The sequence below is a fragment of the Humulus lupulus genome, chromosome 1 (genome assembly GCF_963169125.1).
Source record: "Humulus lupulus chromosome 1, drHumLupu1.1, whole genome shotgun sequence".
In the NCBI taxonomy this organism is placed as follows: domain Eukaryota; kingdom Viridiplantae; phylum Streptophyta; class Magnoliopsida; order Rosales; family Cannabaceae; genus Humulus; species Humulus lupulus.
In genome coordinates this window covers 22,983,264-22,991,512 of record NC_084793.1, presented here as the reverse complement: position 1 = coordinate 22,991,512, position 8,249 = coordinate 22,983,264, and the positions used below count along the sequence as shown (strand labels likewise).

The window sequence follows — 8,249 nt, the reverse complement described above, 5'->3', positions numbered from 1 at the left end:
GATCCCAAATCTTTCGATGATTGACTTCTTCTACTACCTTCAAATTTTTGTTTCTGGAGGATCTTCCAAGCAGAAAACTTGTTTTGCTTGAGTGGCAAGAATAAACTGCTCGTTCTTGTACTATTTAGAATTAATCATGATACTAGTTATGTTATTCTCAGTCACATTTTAACCCTTTCTTGCATCAGTGTTGAACCATTTGCATTGAAACAATACTACCGAGTAACCATGGGAATAACATAACTCTACAATCTCAGGGCATTCACTATATAACACAAAGATTATGTTAAGAAAATAGTTTGCCATGAATTAAATTTAATGAATTCATATATGTGTTGAGCTACTTACTCCATATATGGTTGGATTTCAGGGCAATTTTGAGTACAAACCACTCCGCTTCTTTCCGATGAAGATAGTCAAGGGATATGATTTTATTTTTGCTACTTGGATGACATTGTGATTGAAAAACTAACAACTGTCTTTTAGGAATAAAGAATCTCTGCATTTCTTTCCGGTCGATTAAATTTAGTCTGTACGCCCTGAAGATATTGCGAACAAAAAGTCAAAGCTTCATCGGCAACATAACCCTCCGCTATAGAACCTTCAAGGCGCGCCTTATTCCTCACATAATTTTTCAACGTCTTCATATATCGCTCAAACGGATACATCCACCTCATGTAAACTGGTCTTTTGAGGATAGCTTCTTGCGGTAAATGAAGAATTAAATGAATCATTATGTCAAAAAAGGCTGGAGGAAAAAGTAACTCCAACTTGCACAAAATTTGTATCACTTGATCTTCTGCATTCTCCATGTCCTTAACAACCAATGTACGAGCACAAATTTGCTTAAAGAAATTGCAAATTTCATCGATTGTCTTCGAAATAGACTTATCCAAGTAGCCTCGAAGTCCTACCAGCAATAGACATTGCATAAGAATGTGACAATCATGAGATTTCAACCCAACAATGTTGCCATCATTGTCAGTTACTTTCTTAGAGAAATTTGAACCGAAGCCATCAGGAAGTCTAACTCCTTTTACGAACTGACAAAAAAACCGTCTATCATCCGGTGTGAAAGAGTACATAGGATGTGGTTTGATCAACTTTGTACTGCTGTCCTTGAGGTGCAACTCTTCTCGGATACCCCAATTCTTCAAGTCTACTCGTGCGTTGGTGGTGTCTTTAGATTTCTCATTCATAAGAAAAGTACCGAGTAAATTGTCGCAGACATTTTTCTCTACATGCATCACATCTAAATTTTGCTTTAGTTCAAGTTCAAACCAGTCATCAAGTTCAAAGAAAATACTATTTTTACTCCAATTAAGCTCTTTTGGATCTCGCTTTCTTTTCACACCCCCAAAACTGACATGTTTACCCGGCAAACAATCTGGAACATGCGCTAATTGTTCGAGTATGTCTTGACTACTGAATTTTCTTAGAGGACGTCCTTTTTCATAATTCACATCAAACAAGCGACTTTTTCTCCACTTATTCATAGAAGATAAGAATCTTCTATGACCAACTTAATCTGTCTTCCCAATTACCCGACATGAAGGAGTGTGTTCGTTGCATGAAGGACATGCCATATATCCTTGGCCACTCCAACCAGAAAAACTATTACGGGCTAGAAAATCATTGATAGTCTATAATAGTGCTGCATGCATTCTGAATACATTGTTCATTGTAGCATCTCTGGTTTGAACTCCCTCATCCCACAACTCCTTCAATTCGTCTACCACATGCCTCAAAAATACATCCATGTCCTTCCCAGGAGATTTCAGACTAGGAATCAATAAGGTCAGCATGAATGATGACTCTTTCATTCACAACAAAGGAGGCATATTGTATGTGCAGAATATTACTGGCCACATGCTGTAAGATAAACTCATGTTACTAAATGGATTAAAACCATCAGCAACCAAACCCAATCGAACAATTATGGGTTCTTTGGAAAAATTAGGATATCTGGAATCAAATTGTTTCCAAGCACCCCCATCAACATGATGGTGCATCACACCATCTTCTTTCGACCCTCCCGTACTATGCCAGGTCATATCATTTGTTGTATGCCTTGAACCATAAAGACGATTTAGCCTAGGAGTCAAAGGGAAGTACCGCAACACTTTGTGGGCAACTTTTTTTCCCTTTGTGTCTTTGTCAACCCATCGAATCTCAACACATACGGTAAAAATATGCTTTTGGGAATTCCTTTTCCAGAACAAACAACAGTCATACTTGCAAGCATAAATTGATTGATAACCTAACCCTAACTTCCTCATTTTTTTTTGTTAGACTCATAGAATGAAGCCGGAATCTTATTTTCCTTCTAGAATACAAATTTCATAAACTTCAAAAGTTCATCAAATGAACTATTTGTCCATTTATTCATAACCTTCATGTGCATCATCTTCGCTAATAAGTTCAAGGAAGACAACCATGTACAACCAGGGTATAACTCAACTTCGACCTCTTGAAACAAATCATCAAATTGATTCTCCGCACTTTTGCCACCACCATTTGAAATTCCTTCATTTACGTCTTCTTCGTTAGTGTCTTGTTCACCAATAACATCATTGATGATGTCAATCATCTCATTAGTCACTGGAGCCCCGTCGTCCACTACTGGAGGCATATCAACTTCACCGTGGTGTGTCCACTTCACGTATCGTTGCAGAAACCCATATCTGTGTATGTGAGCCTCCACCACATCCAGTTTCTGATTCAGCATATTGACGCACTGAACGCATGGGCATCTGACTTCTCCCGAAGCATTCACATGATTCTTGGCCATTTGTATAAATGTTTGAAGACCATTCCAAAACTCATCAGAGTTGTGTCCTCTATTAGTTATCCAACTCTTATCAATCGTCACAACTAATTCAAGTGGAAAATAAATTATCACAATGTGATAATCATAAAAAACTACTTTTATTTGGAATAATTTTTTACAACCAAAGCACTAATTGTTTCAATTGACTTATGATATCTTATTGGATTTTAGGAATACATTAGTAAATTTTATGAATATATTGCTTTTAAATTAATTAAAAATTAAATTGTAATGTTCAATATTTCTAAAACTACTAAAATTTCGGCAGCATAACAACTATAATCTAACCTATCCCAAAATTTAAAACCTGCATAAAAACTATAAAAACAGTCCCAGAACATACTTATAATTGATTTCGAAGATTTATATCTCATATCAACAACATAAATCATATTTTAAACATCTAATTATATTAATCTAACATAATAATCTAATTATTATTTAAATTCTAATATTCACATCTACATTAAATCATATAAACATATTCACATTTTTTATACATACATTCATATACACATAAAAAAATAAACATACATATATTAATAAATAAAATTATATCATCTAATATCTAAACCTATCATATGCGTTTTTTATAACATCTAATATTTTATATCATCTAATATTTTATTAAATCAAATTAATAAATATATTTACACTCTATCCCTAAAAAAATACTAATATAATTAAATTAACAAATAAAAAAATCTAACCTAAAAAAGAAAATTCAACACAATATAAAATAACCAATGACACAATTGAAAACTTAATTTAACACTTAATCAATAATAAAAAACTTAAAAACAATACCCAAAAGTCAAGCTAGAGCATTATCCAATACCAATAATCTAATCCCAAGGCTCGGGCTATGCACAAGTAATCTGCAAAAAGAAATAACCCACAAAATTTCAAAAACTCATTTATACCAAACACAAAATACACACATATACTAACAAACAAAATACATTTTAAACCATAAAATACAATAAAATGAGTTTAGATTACCAAAATAAGGAATAAATTGCAAGAAATCAGCCTAGAATAAATTGGATTGTCGGTGGGGGACTTAAATTTCCAGAGCTCTCTGTTTTTTTTAAGAAAACAGAGCACAAATGAGGAAGAAAGCCTCTGCCTGGGGGTTATATTGTTGTGACCTATAGCGATGACATGTCGTCGCTATAGAGTATATGAATGTCGTCGCTGATATCAAACGCATCGTTTTACTCAAACGATGAGACCCTACAACGACGACATGTCGTCGTTGTAGGATAGTGAATAGTACACGAATCCCCTCGTGTGCTACGTGTCCACTCTACAGCGAAAACAAGTCGTCGCTGTAGTCAGTGAAATTTGACTTAAATTTTTTGGCAGTTCACGTTCCCACATTTTATTTTGGACCCTATTAAGACGACATGTCGTCGCTGTAGAGTACAAAATAACTGATCAGTGGATTATATTGGACTCTACAGCGACGACATGTCATCGATATAGGGTACGCAAAATAGGCACCAACTCTAGACGGTTAAGTTCCCTGAGCATCCTACAGCATTGACATGTCGTCGCTATAGAAAAACATATTTCCCTCTTTTCTTCCTACGAATACCCTACAAGGACGACATGTCATCGCTGTATAGTCAATTCCTGCCTCTTGTTCCCTCCAAATTCCTGGAACCCTACAGCAAGCCATCGCTGTAGGTTATCAAGAATTTTGGAGGCCAGATCGTGTGTTGTTGATGACCCTGTCGTCACTATAGCTTATTTTTTTAATAAATTAAGAGAAAATAATTTTTCGTGGATTTTGTCTGCATACAGCGATGACTTTAGAGTCATCGCAATAGATGTCGTCACTGTAGAGCTTTTTTCTTGTAGTGCCATACATATATCTTTCTGCTGGCATCATTATGATCGACCATAGGTACGTATTAATTACTATATAGCAGGTTTTTCTATGACTGTTATTACTGCGATAATATATTTTTGGCTTTAATTTAGTAAGGGTGCTGGCCAACAAAATTGCATGGGGGATCATAGTTGCAAGTGATGAAGGTACCCTTATTGTTGTTGCACCAAACCTTAGCACACCCCAAACGAACCAAGTTCCGCCACACCACCTGAGTGTAGTGCCCGTAAACCTTGCCAGCAGCGCAGGTGTTCGAGTTGTAATCGTAGACGTACAGCCTTCTCATTAACCCACATTTTCAAGGCATCAACGCCAGAAAGGTTTGTGCTGCCCCATGCAATGTTCTCGCCATAAGGCCCTTCAGAGTGCACTAGATTGCAGTCACCTATGTGTTGGTTGGCATATTGCTGCGCGTACGACGCCACCATGTTGTCCCAACTCAGTGGCCCGACACCAACCGTCGCTCGAGCCGAGTTGTGGGCATTGAGGAAGTCTTGTTGACTGTCTTGGGCAATGGCCAACCCTACTATACATGTCATGAATAGTAGTGCTTGCGAGATCCTCACCAGTGATCTCGACTCCATTTTGGATAGCTAGCTATTGGAAGATTTTGTGCTTTTCTATTATACGTAGTCTATATGACTGAATGGCAAGGGTATTGATCTTTTGAGGTATTTATAGTAATGGAAGTGTCGGACTCCTATTTTATTACTCAATCTCTTTACAGTAAAACCATATAAGTTTGGTCACATTACTGGAAAATACCAATTTAATAATATCTTCTCTCTGACTATTCTGTGGAATAGATCGTTTTATAAAAAATTTATTTCTAGATATACATGTAGAACTTTGAATGATAATTCATTTTTTGTTTTTGTTTTTTTGGCAATATTAATACAAACAGTTTTATATTGGATAGTTTAACAAAATATTTATAAGTTTCATTTTCAATTATAATTTATTATTACAATATTTATATTTTCTTAATATGATTAGTATTATTTGAACACATAAAATTTAAACTGACATTAAATTTTATGTTGTGTTTAGCTTATATTAATAAGGATATTAGTTTTAAAATAAAAATAGATTTACATTTTCCAACTACGCAGATGGGTTATTCTCAGCGTTAATTAGATTGTTAAAGGAATTAATTTTGTATTGTTCCATATATATTGATATTATGCTTTGAATTGATGTTGTTTTGTAAGAAAAAAATAGAATTTTGTGTTGTTAGAGTTCTACTTTTTTAAGTATCAAACGTATATTTTATATGTAAAAAATTATTTTAATTATTATTTTTCATAAATAACATTTACAATATAATTTTGCATGAAATATAACTTTCCACAGTTACCGAATCCAAACCAATATATAAAAAGACTGATAATTATAATTTAGTAGTGAAAATTTAGGATATGTGTAAGAAAATTTACTAAAAACACATTATATATACTAAGAGCATCTCTAATGGAGTGCTAAATTGATCATGCATTACTAAAATATAGCTCACTTTACAAAAAGCTTCTTGGTGTACCAAAAGTTGTGACAAATTTGACACATGCTAAAAGTTTGGTCAAATTTTGCATCTCTATAAATGTTACATTTTTTTATTTACTTTTATGTCATTTATATTATTTTAGCGTTATTTTTATCTATTTTCATTAAATATTTTATTTTTTACCTTATTATCTTATACTATCAACAAGAAAATATATATATAAAAAAAAGATTACTTTCTGTATATTTTAAATAAATTTTACAGCAGATTTTACAATTATTTATTGAATCATGATGTTAAAAATTATGCTTAATATATAATATATTAAATTTTTATTTCAAATATAACATACTATTTACATTAATGAGATGGTCAAATACTTACCGGCGGCTTGACCCAGATGTATGGTCCATCTACAAACGAACTAAACTTATTTTTCGTGTGGCTGAGTCTTTATTGCCAACGTTAATCACGGGGAAGTCAATAGAACCAAAATGAGGAAAATGATATACAATAAGTACTTTACTTGTAGTTGTAGGTAATTTGAATATAAATAACATTAAAAACTACCAACGGATAAGGTAATTAAGGTATATATATATATATATATATATATATCAATTTCATTTCTATGGTCATCTCATGTAATATAATATAATATAATATATATTTATATATAAGGAAGCACATATATATATAGGCAACGTATTAATAACTTACATGTAATATTATCATGTAAAATGCATGCCAAGACTACATTTTTATATATTTGATAGAAATTTGTACAAAACTCCCGCCGGAAATTAAATAAGGGTTTTCCTAAAAAAGAAATGTTGACTTAAGTTTATAAAAATACGGTTTTTAAAGTTTTTTTTTTATGTTAAAAATATAGTAGTTTAGTCTTCAACTTGATCAACTCATTGCACATTGAAATATGTCAAAAATATATTTTAAAATAACTAATCGTTTTTATCCTCAAAATAAACTAAAATCATTGGAGAAAAAAAATTATCAAAAAATACAAAAATTATTTAAAATATATATCTCTTCTATATAATAAGTGTGTAGAGATTCTTGGTTTTCTCTCTCGGCTTAGTGCTGGTGCCATGGCAGGAGGATCAAGAAAAAACGAGGCAGACCTAAACGCGGACCTTCTCCGTCAGAGGTTCCACGGCAAACGAAATCGATGGTAGAGATTCTTGGAGTGGAGCCGATTCAATTTTCAGATGATGAAGAACCCACTGACGGAGCTACTGGTGCGGAGGAAGCGATCGAGAAAAAGGTGGAGGATCCATCTCTTTCTGAATTACACAAGAGATCTCAGATCAGGGTTCAGTTTTCCCAATTGCTGGAGTTGAGGAATTCTATTAATGGAGGTAAGTCAAATTCTGTCGCTATCCCTAAATCGGTTTAGAGTGACAGACTGGATTGCGATAGTGTTACCGAGGAGAAACAACTGGATGAGTTTGTGAAAATTGATCTGGAGGACATTGAAGAGGAGGTGAATTATTGGAGTTCTTCAGTAGTTTGCTATGTGTTAGGGGCTAATCCCCCTTTGTCGGTTCTGGAAGGATTCTGTAGGCGTGTTTGGAAGAGTATAGGGATAGACAAAGTAGCTGGAATAAGACATGGAGTGTACATTGTGGGATTCAGCTCAATGGAACAGAGGGATAGTGTGCTGAATAATGGCATTATGTTTTTTGACAAGAAACCATTAATCATGAAACCTTGGACTGCTCATGAAGATTTTTGAAAGGAAGATATACAGAGAGTTCCTGTTTGGATTCATCTAGCAAATCTAGATCTGAAGTATTGGGGGGAGAAGACATTATTCAAGATAGTCTCTCAACTTGGGAAACCTCTGAAAGTTGATCCAATTACAAAAATGAAGGAGAAATTGAACTTTGCTAGAATAATTATTGAAGTTTCCATATCTTAGTCCTTTCCTAGTATCATCAGTTTTATCAATGAGCAAGATAGACAAATGGATATGATAGTGAACTATGAATGGAAACCGATTA

General features: G+C 33.7%; 1 pseudogene; it reads right to left on the bottom strand.

The window, feature by feature from the left end:
• Positions 1-4,771: 4,771 nt before the first annotated feature.
• LOC133817796 (pathogenesis-related protein 1-like) lies at positions 4,772-5,413 on the bottom strand (annotated as a pseudogene).
• Between the last annotated feature and the right edge of the window lie 2,836 nt (positions 5,414-8,249).